Source organism: Natator depressus, chromosome 15, assembly GCF_965152275.1.
Source record: "Natator depressus isolate rNatDep1 chromosome 15, rNatDep2.hap1, whole genome shotgun sequence".
In the NCBI taxonomy this organism is placed as follows: Eukaryota; Metazoa; Chordata; order Testudines; family Cheloniidae; genus Natator; species Natator depressus.
This window is the reverse complement of record NC_134248.1, coordinates 30065074-30078180: the sequence shown is the minus strand read 5'-3', so window position 1 is coordinate 30078180 and position 13107 is coordinate 30065074. Positions and strand designations below refer to the sequence as shown.

The 13107-nt window shown below is 49.1% G+C and overlaps 1 long non-coding RNA gene across 1 annotated transcript; it reads left to right on the top strand.

Annotated features, from left to right (window-relative positions):
- Window positions 1-3553: 3553 nt before the first annotated feature.
- On the top strand, window positions 3554-12458 carry LOC141999348 (uncharacterized). Its single transcript, XR_012641996.1, has 3 exons — window positions 3554-3809; window positions 5134-5197; window positions 12222-12458. It is a non-coding gene; the product is annotated as an uncharacterized LOC141999348 (long non-coding RNA).
- The last annotated feature ends 649 nt before the right edge of the window (window positions 12459-13107 follow it).

Sequence of the window (13107 nt, the reverse complement as noted above, 5' to 3'; positions counted from 1 at the left end):
CAGGCCCAGAGGCCTAGGTCAGGCATAGCCAACAATCTGAAAGCCAAAATAGATCAATTCAAGTACATAACCCAGAGCCAGATAAACCATCCCCTATACAAACCCGCGCCACAGAGGACAGTAAACACCATGGCTTGTTCTCCACGGCCACTCTGGGATCCAGAATCCCCCCTCCAGGGTCTCTCCTGGCAGGAACAAACAGTGAGAGCGTCAGTGTAGACGGGGCACCAATGAGTCAACCGAAGTCATTGTGATCGGCCCTGAGCAGAGTTAGATGGCACAATGGTTAACCCCCCACCCCCACCGGAGCCACATCAGTGGGAAATGTTAGAATTAGGAGGCTAGTGTAAACAGGCCTTCAACAGCAGACCCTACATACTCTCAGCCCTTCACAGATCTCTGCGCTCCTCTAGCTAATCCCCTCCCAACCCCTACCCAAAAAAGCCACCATTTTCTGCCATCCCGTTATTCACTCTGCTTGCTCTTCTGCCCCATCCCCCACGCCGTGTCTGTTCGGTCTGTCTAGCCTGGAGGCTCTCTGGGGAGGAAGGCTCTGTCTGGGTGTCTCTGCAGTGCCCAGTGCAACAGGGCCCTAGGTTTGGCTGGCACTTCCACAGTAAACATAATAAATAGTAAGAATGGGCCCAGGCCTCCGCTGGCCCCACGGACTATAAAGAGGGCTTTGGGTGGCGTTTGATGCACCCCAGCTGGAGATCGGGCTCATTGCCTGCATGCAATGGAGACACTACCACGTCCATCAGGAGGCTGCTCCTGTAGTTAACGGATTTCGCTGTGACAAGGCTGCACCTGATTCCCAGCGTGAGCTCCCAGCCGCTGGACTTTGTCCCGCTAAATTGCCACATTGCTGCTTGTCATCCTCTTCCCGGCTGTAGCGCTGTGCAGCCAAGAGTGAAACAGGCTTGGCTAATACCCAGCTGTCTCTGGGCAGGACCACCGACTCTTCCTATGCTATTACTAATTGCAGCTTACAGCCCACAATAGTCATTGCTTAGCACAGAGTCCGGGAGGTTGGAGTCCAGTCGTACATTGGTGTTTGGTTAGAAACAACAACTGAACTCATGAATTTTATTGAAATCATTTCCTTTTATCCAGCCCTAGTGTTTCCCTGCCAGATCTTCCCGGAGAGAGAGAAAGGTGCAGGCTGGCTGCTAGTGTTGCCGGACTAATCGTTTATTTTCCAGCAAATAGATTCATCAGAGCTCTCTGAAAGTCGTATGTGCTGGAGGGCTCTTGAAGGCCGAGTCCTGGAGTACAGTCAGTTCACTGTTTCCCTATACATACCATTGGTTTTTCAGATTAATAAAGTATTTTGGTTTTCTACTCCCTGTTTCAGAATCAAGTCCTGGGAAGTGGGGGTGGAACCTCCCCCCACCCCCTCAAAAACTGACTATCGTGTATGGGGCAGGAGCAGCTTCACTAAACCCATACACTACTGTTCTAATCCTCTCATACATTTTAATCCCATTAAGTCTCCATGTGGCTATTTCCAATTCTGGTCTTTGAAGAGGAGATGTTTTTTAATTAGCTTTTCTCCTGCCTGGGCGTTTATTTGTAAACATAAGGCCAGGCAGTTGTAAGGCTCTCTCTCTCTTTTCTCCCCCTTAATAGTAATATTAAAAGTGAAGAGGGAAAGAGAGAAAACCAATGAAGCCTGACACCCCAGTCTAAACCCTGCACTAAATCTATTAATCTCTGCTCCTCTTACTGCAGCAAAACTGTCGGCAAAGAGGCGTGTTCAAGTGCCTTTGGCTCACTGAGGCATTAGGTCTGATTCTGGCCAGAATTTAACAATACACCAAGCTATAAATATTAACGGCATGCTCTGATGACCTGGCCAGTGACCCAAAGGATAGGAGACATTGTACTTCAGTGTGTCACTAGCTCCAAAGAAGGTAATGGGTCCTCTACCCAAGCTGTGGCAGCGATTAGTCATGGCTCATTTCCTTTTCATTTTTAATCCTATGTTTGGGCTGCAGCATTCAAAGCATGAAATGGAAAATTACTGTCTTAGAAAAACAGTTTTCACACGAACCCAGACCATAAAAAGAGGTGATTTTATGAAAAATAAACTGAGCTGTGAATGGACACCCTCCAGGGCAGTGTGGCTTTTTGACATTGTTTCTAATAATGGTCAAATATTCTTTGTTGAGCCTTCCCATTGCTCCATAAGAACCAAAGCTGTGGTCTATCTACTGTCTCAGAATCCCTAACGTGCGTGGAGTCGTACTGTGCAAACCCTTGCTCAGATTTCTATAGATTTCCCCACCTTGTTTTCTCGAATCACTATCCTTAAAGAGAGAAAAAATTAGGACTTCCTGAGAACGGGCAGCAAGCCCAGAGAAAGGATCCCTTATTTCACCATCAAGATGGCAACCTGCACTGAACACCTCCTATTCAACCCCAAAACGTGGGCATGAATCTCATAGCAGTAACATAACACAGGCAGGCAATGAGCAGTTTCCCCAGACACACAGAGCTCGGCTAATGAACCTCTCTGCTCTCTCAAGCCTTGAGCCTCTCTGAAGCAGGTATTCAATTAGGGTTACTTATGTGGTGCAGGAACGGGCACTGGGATGAGACCAAATTTGTTCACTTTTGACTCAGGATTCTAGTTCTGCAGATGTGAAAGGCAATGATCACTGTCCCAGGCAGATGAGAGAAGTATTGCCCAGTCCAAGTGCTTAAAAATCATTAGTTTTTTTAAAATACCAATAAATATTGGGTTTCTTTTACTGTCTTCTGGTTTGGAACCATTAGAGGTCACATTTTCAAGCTTTTCTCTGAAACCTGTAGGGCTAGAAACTTGCTTTAAAAAGAGCAGAGCTTCTGACGTAACCTCATGATCCCCGTCTAGAGCTTTAAGACAAACACCAAATGTTGTGAGACTTTCAATAAAATGATGAGAGTTGACAGCATTTTGGTGAAAATGTCTGTTTCCTGCTGCATTTCATGTCTAAAATGCCTAGGCTGAACACCAGATAAACTATCCCCAGGATGGTTGGAAGTAAGCCTTTCATATTTTAAAGATTATTGCCTTCATCCAATTATTTTTCTGCCTGGGGCTTGGTATTTATCCCAGATTCTTAACATGATATGGCACAAAGCAACACTGATACAAATGCGGTAAGTTTAGACTCAAGAGACACTGCTTTGCTAAAGACAATAGAAGCCTATGTGAATACATTTGTATTGTCACTTTTCTTTTAATTAAACCTTTAATTAGACAATCCGTCCTCCAGCTAATGCAATCTCATACTAGTGCACCTTTCAGGTTAAAGCAAAGGCCAGTGCTTTTGACTGAAACTATTAAAAAAGTAACCAGGCAAATGGAAACAATCAGAAGCATAGATTATTTAGTCCAAATATACATGGCTAATATCTGTTTCACCTTGATGCACTTGATTCTGTTGCATCATCTTGCTGTTTATGCTGCTGATCAAATGTGTGAATCCAAAGGTAAGTGAATGTGGCACTACTTTAGAATGACCTCTGGAGCCTATCTTTGCATAATTATTACACAGGCAGTTCTTGCATGTTTCTTGCTATCTGATAACATCCATTCCTGCCCATCTTCAGTTGGCGAATCTGGGATTTTATCAGTTGCTCAGGATTAATTTGCAGTGGCCAAACAGGTCACCGAGGGAGGGATCACCCAATGACAATGCCACAAGTACCTGCAGCTCACCTGAACACCTGACGGGCCTGAAAGTACGACAGAGCCTTCCCGAATGTGATGAAAAGAAAAACGGCAACCTTGGAAAACTTGCCCGCGGAAGGTGGAGATAATGGTATGTGAAAGTTACAGAGTCACTTCTTGTCCTGACTGCCCGGTGAAAAGAATGAAATAGACGTGAGGGTCTCGGGAACAGCTTTACCACTTGAGCCTATTGGCCTAATAGTGAAGTCACCCACCACAGGTGAGAGGTGTGTGTCTTCTGAAATATAGACAAGTGGCGTGACATCGGTATCTGCTGTTACTGACAACAGGCCATTGCTCTATTGGCAACCACTCCCCGATCAGGCGGACAGTGCAGCATGAATGGGTTTTAGGGAGGTGGGAGGTGGAGAAGGCTACTGAATGGGAGGAAAGTCAAAGAGACGTAGGCTGGGTACGAGAGGCAGGGTTTTAACCAGCTTTGTGACCAAGCTAGGCACCATCACATGAGGTAGGAAAGGCAGGACGCCAGCTGGAGGGAGCAGGGAGTGGCAGATAGCATCATAATGATAAGCATGGGAGTGAGATCTTGTGGTTTTGAGCGAAAAGTTGCTGAAATGCGCATTTCTCTGGAACCCAGTGATGGTTTCTGGTGAGCCTGGCTCTGAGGGGCTGCACCTTTAAAACAGAGACATCTCCCCAAAACATGCTCTTAAACATAACATCCCACGCATAGGGCTAGTGGCATTTCATGTACCATAGCAAAGCAAATGCAGAAAGTGCTCTTTGGGTGTCTGCAGCAAATTCTGCAGCTACCTGACCTTTGGGACTCCCCACCTCCCTCAGCTATGGAACTTCCCGACTACAATCAAAAGAAAATCCCTCTAGTAGATGACTGAAACCTGGAGAAGGCCAGCACGATTTGTCCTGTTGCTCCCCCTGAAGCTATCAGTTCTAACGTGCAGCGAGTTGTGGGGAAGTAAGGATGGAACTCACTGATTTGGAAGATGTCACATCCACCTCCTGTCCAAGTCTTACTTGCAGCTAGCCCAGTGTTGTACATGTGACCTGTTGTACGGAAGGTTCCAGCTTAGCCACACACACTGTACATGAATCCTTCAACGGTCATCGATTCTAAGGCCAGAAGGGACTGTTGTGATCATCTCGTCTGACTTCGTTCGTAGCACTGGCAATAAGACCTCCCTGAATTAGTTCCTGGTTGATCAAAGGCAGATCTTTTAGAGAAACATCCGACCTTGATTTAAAGATGGTCAGTGATGGAGAATCCACCACGACCCTTAGGAAATTGTTCCAGTGGTTAATTACCCTCAATGTTAACATTTTGCACCTTATTTCTAGTCTGAATTTGTCCAGCTTCAACTTCCAGCCCTTGGATCTTGTTACACCTTTGTCTGCTAGAATGAAACGTCCTCTATTGTCAAATTTCTGTTCTTCAGGTATGTTCCAAAGCCTCTGAAGCTTCATCTGTAAAGAGAAAACAATGGAGTTTGCAGGAGCAAGGTAAGGAAAAGTCCACAGCAAATGACCCAAAGGTCTGTTTCACCCCAGTCTCTCTATACCGTGCATCCACAAGTCTGCCAAAGTTATAAGCAACGGGTGAGGCTAGTGAGCTGATCTGAGCCCTCCAAGCCAATGACTGGTAAGGTAACCACCCCTCGTTCCCCGTGGGTAAGGATGGGGATGGAGAGCTGAAGCCCGGGGAGTATTCACAGAGAGCGATGGTGCCACAGCAAGGCAAGATGCTACAGCAACAGGAAAAGTGCCACCATCAATGCACAGACTATGGAGGTTTCTCTAGCAGCTTCCACCCAGGTAAGTTACAGACATTGGCTAACAAAGGCCCATTACACCAGTGAGCCAAAGGAGCGGGGGCTCCTGGCAAACCGATTTACACTAGAGAGGTCTACAGGCTCTTCAGCCATTAACTCAGGCAGAGGATGCTCCTAGGCTGGGCCTGTGAACCACGCTGCGTGTGGCTAGGGAGGGGGAAAGCTCACAGACCCAGGCTGCACCTTGTTAACTGCATCAGCCCTTTATCTGGCCCCCTCCTGACAATGTTCTTTGTTTCCCTTTCAGCCACAGTGCCTGGCCCCATCAGCTGGAGTTTGGCTCCTAAATACTTCTGAGGATCTGGGCCTAATAGACTGGCTGACTCAAATGCTGCACCTGTCCTATTACCCATGCTGTCACATAGGCAGCCTGATTCACATCCAATCCTCAAAGCAGGGATTAGTCACTGGACACCTCATTAATTTGGCGTCCACCCTGTGAGTGCCTTCTGGGAGGTGAAGTTCCAGTTATGCCCATAGATGACCAGGCTGTGGCCTGGGTTAAAGCCCAGGGCTAAAGAGGCCAACCCTGCAACTGCAATACGGAGAGTTGTCATGACTGTGATTGCCAACCTCAGGGCAGACTATCAGAAAACAGGCAGACAGCCCAAGCTGGTGGTGTGCTTCACCAAGCCAACAACAAATGTGAACTCCTTGATCACTATACCAGTCTCACCATGGAGTCACAGACAGCCCTCAGCCCCTCCAGTCTATCTCGCCACCCAGACAAACTGGACTTTGTGATAAAAGGTCAATTACACCAAAAATCATACCACCTTCACTTTGCTCCCAGTCCCAAGAGACCAGTCACTTACCGCAGATCAGTTGGTATCCCAGATCTGACACCAAAGAGAACGCTGGTAGCCAGTTCTGCAGGAAACTCACTAAAGGTTTATTAGCTAAGAAAAAGGAATGAGCATTGTTGAGAGGTTGAAGCAGGTAAAATATATGTACAGGTGAGTCAGTCTATGATCCCAAATGGTAGCAGAGATGTAATTATCTGCCAGTTTCCCAAAAGTCTCTCAGGGCTTTTGACGGGGTTGGGACTCACCACCGTGGTGCCTCCTGTTGGTAACTCTGGGAATTAGCTCAGTCCGTGTGGAGCGCCCTCCGCTGGTGGTGTCCCATCTGTCTCTCGCCCTTTGTTGGCGTCCAGACCCGCGTTGCTCCCTTCTCACAGCATCCTCTTCAGGACACTGCCCTCCAGCAGTGCCCCCTAGTCCATCCTTACCCCCTTTTGGAGGGGGGGTATTAACAGCTGTCTTTTCTCTTTACCCCAGCCGCAGTGGCCAACCACATCCCCAAAGACTAACCCCTTCTATCAGGGGTCGGGTGCAGTCCGCTGTGGCCACTTCTAACATCCAGGTGTAGCACAAGAGGGAAGGGAGGGACCCAGGCCTGCCCTCTACTCTGGGTCCCGGCCCAGGGACCCTCTGGCGGCAGCCTCCCTGCCCTCCTTCGCTCCCGTTGTCTGCCTCTCCTCCCTGGGCCGCTTCCCCTTCGGCCCCCTTACACCTTGTGGGCCCTTCTATTAGGGCCTGCAGCCTGGCAGGTATTGGGCTGGAGCTCTCCTCAGCTCCCCCAAGCCTGCACTGTCCTGGGTGCAGGTCTCCTTCACTCAGGAGACAGACCTTCTCCCTTGAAGGTTTGGGAGAGACTACCTGCCTCTCACCTGGGCAGCCTTTATATAGGGCCTAGCCTGGCCCTGATTGGCTGCCTCTTGCCCCGCCCTGATTGGCTCCCTGCAGGCCCTCTCTGATTGGCTGCCTGTCTGCGCAGCCACTCTGGCCTGCTGTAGCCCAATCTGGCCTGGGGGTGGGACACCGCCCCACCACAGGGCTACCCAGAATAACTCTGGGGAGCTCTGTCTTCTCGTTGAGTTATTCCGCCCTGTTAGAACCCAAACAGTCCAGAGATGAAGGCTCTTTCCCCGAATCCATACTTACAGCTTCTTCTCACAGCAAACAAGCGGACAGGCCACTACCCTCGGGGGCTTTTCCTTTGGTGACGGAGAGTGAGGAATGCAGTTAGAGTCTTTGACCATCGATCATCACACACAGACCCACTTGCTTTGAAATTAGGACTTTTCTGTGAAAGTTCTTCATTTGCATTCCTCCCGGCTTCTTTCTCCTTGGATGGGCTATTCAGTTAGCGGGGTTCATACACTGTGAGTGTTTGCTACTACGTTATAATGAGAGACAGAGAAGTGAAAACAATGCCTGTATCAGCCCACTAGTTTTCATGAAGTTCAAACACCAAATACACTCTTATACATTTAACAATCCCTTTGATCCACCTTAATACACAAGGAAATTGGCCTGGGGCTTTGGTTTGCCAGCATCACAAGAGTCATGAACCATCTGGGCGGGGGGAGCAAAGTTAAGAAACAATCTACAGAGACGCCCTTAGAATGAAAATAATTGAAAGCACCTCACCAGAGAGACTCCCGTCAAGAAGCCATCCCTTTGTAGGAGCTCCGGGATGCACATGGTGCCAACCAACACCCCACAGGGCTGCTGTGGTGGGCAGGGAAGGGCGTTCCTTCTGGGGGCAAGGACAGACGGGTACAGCTGAGCTCGCCCCATGGAACTGGTGAGACAAACTAACCGACCGGTGGAAGCCATTCTTTTCCACCTCTGTCAGCCAAAGGCCCCCGGATTTCTCGCTCACTAGCTGCAGGTCTAGAGATACTCAGCACATGCCAAACCCCAGGCAGCGATGAGCAAGTCCCAGGAAGCAGCACCACAGTCCCAAAGTGATGTACTGGGACATTTTGCTACCTCAGAGAATGTGCCATACTTGGCCCGTGCCTTTGAGGAAGGTGACTCCTGGCTGCACATTGATGCAAACTAGATGTCTGCGTCATGGTAAGCAAACAGGAGAATGCACAGAGCAAACTAGCCATTGCATGCAACAGCTCCTGCCCCTTCAGCCAGTCTTTAAGCCTGTCACCAGGGAAGATGCAGAATGGCCCCACGTGCCCACACCTGCCCCGGGAGATGCAGGAGGCACCTTCAGTAGACGTCTGGTTTGAAATTCTCTGGCGTGGAGCCGGATATGATGAATGATGATACAAGATCATTTTCTGTTTTCCGACTCCAGGCAGACAGCTCAGACCCAGCCTGCATACCAATTACACCGTGTACCGAGCAGGGATCCTGGCAGGGCCATTCCAGCTGCTGCCGTTTGTACCATCACATGACTTAAACCTGCTCTAGAACCAAGATTCTTTGGCCAACACAAAGGGCTTGACAGAGCTGTAAAGGGCCAATCGGTGCGAGCTGGTGTCTGGATCAGACACTTGCTCAGCAGAGCCAGAAGACAAACCTGTGATCCACCCTGAGACCTTCTGAGGATGCCACTCAAGGGGTGAGCGAAGCAACAACTGCTGATAATCTCAGGCCGACCAGCCCTTTCATTTGCCTGTAAATAATGAAGCTGGCACAAGCAAGTGTGCTTTGAGGTGCAGCGGGCATGAAACAAGCAACAGTAACCCGAGAGCCCTGGGTGAAATACATTATGGAGACAGCAAGTAGGATGTAAAGTGCTGGACACTGGGAGATGCATGCTTGAATGATAGTGGATAACCAAGAGTGTTTTCTCTTTTCACTGGCACTGTTCAGGTTGTTGGCACTGTAGAGAGAATCCCAGGCCTAACTATGCTTACACAATGCTTGGGGTAATGGGGCTCTGACCCTGACTGAGGATTCTGGCTACCACCCCAATGCAAATAACATCATCATAACATCCATGAGACAGCCTTCAGCGTGCAGAGCAGGATGGTACTCCCTGTCCAGTATCGACTCTGGGGTGTATTGCCTGGCATCCTGGAGGCTTTTGGAGAGTTACAAGTGTCACAGAGCTTGGTTCTTTTCTGATCTTTCTTGGTGTGAATCAGACTTGAATTTGCCTCCTTGAGGAGCTTTTCTGTAGCTAGCAAGCCTTGAAGCTATGCCCACCTTTTGTGAGCTTGCCCTAACTAATGGATTCCCTGAAGTAAGGGCAGATGGCACAACGATTGTTATCCATGCCTGTTTAAAAACCCAGCCATCTGGGTGAGGGGACTCTTCTGAGTGGGTTTCACTCCCAGTAATAGAATAGTAGCAGTGTTACCACAAGGCATGCCAGGGAAATATACAAAACCCCATCTGCTGATCAAAGACTCAGTGACATGTGTCAGTAGGTGCAACATGTTTTGGCTTTGTTCCTTGACTGGTGCATCAAGAGCCAGATGGAACTCATTGGAGCCAATATGGATCACTGGGAAGTCACTGTTGCTGGGCAAGTGACAAACGTGTAAGTGGGGTTGTTACAATGCATGCGGCTTGAGCCTTCTTTGCAGAGTGAGAGGGGGATGTCAGGCAGAACAGGGAATCTGAGACACTGGTAGGAATAGTGTATAAACCAGGGGCATCCAAATGAAATTAAACCCAGGCTTCGCCAAACATCAAGGATTTTTTTATGGGCATGTGCCAGTTCCCTCCTGAGCCAACAGGACTCCTGCATTCACGTGCCTAGCCCAGAACAGGCCACAGCTTTGGGCAACTCAGATACTTGGACAACAATGTGATACACGCCCTCGTGCAGCATTGTTTACCCTGCAACGGTGAGCGGATGCAGGAGAGGCAGGTGGGGTAGGTGCTTGCTGTCAGCGGCTAAAGGTGAGATTCCTTTGCTACAACAGCCTTAATCCTGGCCCATCGTCGGCAGTGGGGCCCTAATTCCCCCTTTTCTTTCAGTGGGGAGAATGGGCAACAGCATCCTTGGAGGCAGAAGCCAATGCTGCTTCCTGAAAGAGCTGGAAGACGACATTCATTTAGATCCTAGAAGCCAACTGATTTCAACAGGGGCAGGCCTGGGCATATAGTGAATGCACCTCACTTTGCTCACCGGTGTGACACGCCCCAGATACGTTGTCCTGGGGAACCAGAGATCCAGACATCACAGCTGAACTTCAGGCTTCTTAAAGCCCCATCTGTCCTTCTGCCCACTGACGACCAATGTGACAAGCTCTCTGTCGCACATGGGCCTCGCTGAGCCTTAAGCTGGATGAACAAAACCCTCTTCACAGAGGACGTGGGCAGCTACTGGGCGTCTCCCTGCAATGTGCTTGGTGACGCTTGCGGAAAGGCCACAGCAGCAAGGGAGGGGACAGCGAACTCGGCAGCAGCAGTTCGAATGGTGGAACACGTTCTGGGGTAAAGCATGCCTGCGCTTGTGTTTTCTCAATGACATCGGGGGGCGGGGGGGGGGCTACAGCTTGGCCTAAAGCAACAGTGATGCTCCTTTTCAGCAAAGCACATTGAACCACCACCCCAAGGTGCCTGGTTATTAAAGAGACACAGCGAAAATGTTAAGGCCCTAATGCACATTTATGTCTCAGTTCTGTCACTTGTTTGCAGCAGCAACAGGCGTAAATCATAGGCATGAATGAATCAGCTTGGATTAAATAAGAACCAACTCAAGTCTTCAGTGAAAACTCAAGCAAATCCTTTCATGAGGGCTGAACAGGTCTGAATAACTTTCCCAGCTTTTAGCTTGTTTCTATGTCTGCAGAGAACACAGGACGGACGAGCAGAGGTGACTGCAGGCCAGAACACAGGTGCATAGGCACAGCTGTGCCAGGGTCCCAGCCCTGGAATAGGTGCTGCAGGGCAGGATCAAGGTGCATCAGCAGCAGTCTGGAATAGCGGAAGTGGTGCAGACCAGCCCTGGGGCTGAGTTAGGGGTTAGGGCTGGACTAGCAGGGTGGGTTGCATGTCAGGCCTGAGTTGCACTGGCAAAGTTGTGTGAGGAATCCTTGTACGATGCCCATCAGCATCAGATCGAACTTATTAACCACACTCACTTTTGTGAGCATCAAATATACTCCTGCATTTTTTATTTATTTATTTATTTATTTAACACAAAATCTGGTCTTAAAAACTGTGTCTAAAAGTACATTCTGAAGGGCAAGGGGAATGGGACAAAAGGGAGCAGCGAGATCAGTGTAAACAAGACATGAAGAAAGCCAAGACAGTGGGCCAGATTCTCTCTGCTGTAAATCGCTGTTCCTCTGCTGAGTTTTTTGTTTGTTTGTTTGTTTTATGGTTGGAGGATATTTTGAATAGATGCCTAAGAAACACCAATTCTACAGTCGTGACAGGCAGGTTCTTTGGGTAAACAGCATCTGGGAGGTGAAAGTGACAACAATACATATAACAAATGGAAAAATGGGGAAGCTGATAGCAATGAGTACAAATCAGCAGCTAGGTTATGCAGACAATTGATAAGGAAAGCTAAAGGTATCACTGGAATATCTATGGCCAGTAAAGTTAAGGACAATAAGAAGGGATTCTTTAAATATATCAGGAACAAATGAAATCCTAGCAGTGGTATATATCCAATATTAGGTAAGGATGGTAAACTTGTCAATTGTGATGTAGACAAGGAGGAAGTATTCAATAAATATTTCTGTTCTATGCTCCCCGAAGAGCCAGGCTCTGTTTGGCTACTTATGGTTGTAGCCTCGCTGACACAGCAGTAGAGGGTTAAACATTGTGGAGTCTGTGGAAAGGCAGGTGACACCCTTCTCTGTCTGACACAAACCTGCCTCTGGATTATAACCTGTAAAACTGATGTCAGTGGCTATTGTTCTTTGCCTAGATCCGAGCAGGCTGGATTTCCTTACTGAACATTCTTTTATTTATTTGCAGAGAGGATCTGTGAGAGCTGCCCAGGGCCAGGAGTAATGCTATCCAGCAGCTATTCAATACTGACAGGGAGCCCGGAGGGAATGGCCAGGAATGACAGACTTGATCTGCTGACTTGGGGGCCTGGGACATAGCACAAAGGTGACAGCCCACAGCACGGAGCAAAGCCGGGTCGCTGAGGAGTCACAAAGAGGGTCATGGGGTCAATTTGCTTGAATTCTCGGAGCTGAAAACATAAAGGAGGAAAGCATGGAAATAATGTGTCTGCGTCTCAGGTATGCAGCCGTAGCTGTACCGTGCAGCAGCCCCCAGGGAAAGCTGCAGCGCTAGGACTCAGAAGCAGATTAAGCATTGTCCAAGCTGTAGGAGAGGGGGGTGCCCTGTCCACAGGGGACATGGCAAGACGCAGCTCCTGGGGCTCACCAAGGATCTACAAGAAAACAAGAAGTGCCTTGAGATCTGGTTTAATTCCCCTTCACAGGCACACGGTTAAACGTGCGAAGGAGGCACAAATGCAGAGCAAGACCAACCAGGCTCAGCATGTTACAGTTCAAGTCAGGGAAGCTGCAATCCCAGAACAGTCAGTCTTTGCTCCTCCAACAGCCCCTGCAAATACCATAGTTAACCTAGCAGTGACCTGGCCTCTCCTTATTCCCAGTTAACGTGCCACATGGCCAGAGTGCTCTCTCGCCAGGGCAGGGACACAGGAGTGAGCTGGGAAATCTCACAGCACTTTGTGCTGGCTCTGAAGGGGGAAGGGTGGGGGGATGATCTCGGAGCCTGTGCCCTCGCTCCTCACCTGGAGCACGGAGCTCACCCAGGGTCAGCGCCGGCTGGGGGATGAGGAGGACAGCAGGGGCGTCTCGCCCTGGCCTAGCCCTGCTCTGCT